Below are 2,341 nucleotides of genomic sequence, written 5' to 3'. Positions count from 1 at the left end.
TATATATATATATATTGATAGAAAGGAAAACAAAAGAAAGAAAGAGACAACGATATTATGTAAATAGAAGAATTTATCTGTAAAAATATGTGACACTTATTCGGTAACCATGATAAGACTCCGAGTTTCGGATGCCGGGGTGGGAACCCACGCCAACATCTCTTCAGTTATCCGGCCATTGAAATGTGAAAAATGACCGTTAAACACAGTAATTTCCCTTTGTTTAAACACAGAAAGAAACGAGCAGAGACACAAGGAGAGAGAAAAATGTGTGTAGTGGTTAGCGATCTATCATGGTGAATATATACATACATACACATGCACCTACATATATATTCATGTATATTTTTGTGTTTGTGTGTATTTGTAAGGCCATAAACTGCAAGCAACAATCGAAATTTGATGTCAAGAATATTATTATTATTATGTTACTATAAGTGTAATTCGTCACACATGGCCATATGTTTCGTTCTACACGAACATTTCCAAATGCATGCGATATTAACTCAATTTATAGAATTCGTAGCAAAAATTAGGAACACACACACACACACATACACCCTGAACACACTCTCACGCACACATTCTAACGTGCATACACACACTTTGACACACTCATACATATACAGTCATGATATGTGTATGGCTATATTTATAACTGTATTCTTAGCGATGGAAACAGAATGAACTAATGCTTTGTTTGGAAGAAATATAATTATGTTGGAATATATTTAAATAACTTACATTGCAAATTACAGAAATGACGTTATCATTATAGAATAGTTTAAAATATCAGAGAAATTAGATCTTTGCTGTCACAGATAACTTGATTTGTTGAACCGTCGTTATTTTTCTCAGATCAACATGCTTACATTTCCTATAACCACGTCAGCGTTCTATTTACACGTCAATATTCATTCCGGAATTCATTTATAAATGCCACTGTGTAAATCGATCTTATTACTTGTAATGAAAGAGTTATCTGAATCAATAAAAGAGAAAACTGAATTATAATCATTTCGTGTTAACGTTAAGAGAACAATTTTGAATTCTCCTCAGAATTAATTCTAAGTTGCTACATTGTTCATTCCACACCCTTTGGCATTGCAATTAAGAATACGTTTCGGGGAAATCTGTAATGCAATAATGTAAAGAGATACGTTTGCTTTGCTGCAAATGTGACTCCATCTGGAGTAACTAAAAGTCTTTATGATCAAATTTAATCATGTACTACTAACTTCTGGAATTGTCAGTCGGTCATTGTAATGAAATAGATGCCATTTTCTCGAATTTTACATAAATTGCGGCATCAGTATAGAATCACGCATTTAACTCTTATATTTGTAACGTTCCGCTCTCTGAACAATTTCTTTGATCATTATTCAAAGACGTAACGATGAGATTGAGGAATGCAATTATGCAGATTGGATTTAATTGGCAGACAGGAATTTTCGTATATGAAAAGAAAAAATGGTAACATAGAAGCAAAAGACCTTATTACATATTGAGTTAATATAAGTACTATGGATCCTCTCGTGGCGTGTGATTAATAGCGAATTCAATAATCTTGGGACATGACATGAATCTGGTAAATTCTGTTGAGGAAATAATTTCAAATGATTAAAGATTTTGAGTTTAAAAGCAGAAACGGATTTTTATCATCGTTAAACAGAGGTGAATCTGATCCATATAAAAATATGTGTATGGTGCTGTTAAATCTAATCGTTGTTTAAATGCAAGTTCCACGATTTTCAAACAAAGCTTACCAGGGCGAGAGCATTAAACAACAATACTAAATAGAAAATCTTGTCATGCAACAAGTTTAACGGTAGTCTTTGATTGCGGAAAGATATACAAAAATTATGTAAGGCTTTAAAAGGAAATTATTATACACGCAATATAGTCTGTTCAGGGCCAATTCCAGCAGAGATTGAAGGAGTCTTGCACCTGGCGTCCGTTTAATCTAGCACAAGCCGACATTAAACAACATTCTCCACTTACTGACCTTGTCCAGTGACAAGGATTTGAAGGGCTCAAAACGAATGTAGATAAATATATGAATGACGGAGGCAAAACTTCTGAGACAACAGCATGTATATCTCGGCGAGGAAATGTGCTCCATCAGCATTTGAAAAACCAACGAAGCACAGAAATAAAATTCACGCCTAATATCTAATTCTATTGCGGATTAGTCGTGGTTTGGAAAGGTACAGAGCGGGAGGAATAGAAAAAATATTGGTAAAATAAGTTTTGGAACTCAAAAAGTACGAAAACAAAAGAAACGATTTGGCTTCACTTGACGCAAGAAAATAAAAATGTATATATATATATATATATATAT

This window comes from Octopus bimaculoides, chromosome 11 (genome assembly GCF_001194135.2).
Source record: "Octopus bimaculoides isolate UCB-OBI-ISO-001 chromosome 11, ASM119413v2, whole genome shotgun sequence".
NCBI classification, from domain to species: domain Eukaryota; kingdom Metazoa; phylum Mollusca; class Cephalopoda; order Octopoda; family Octopodidae; genus Octopus; species Octopus bimaculoides.
The sequence above is the reverse complement of the archived record's forward strand: the minus strand, read 5'-3'. Positions refer to the sequence as shown.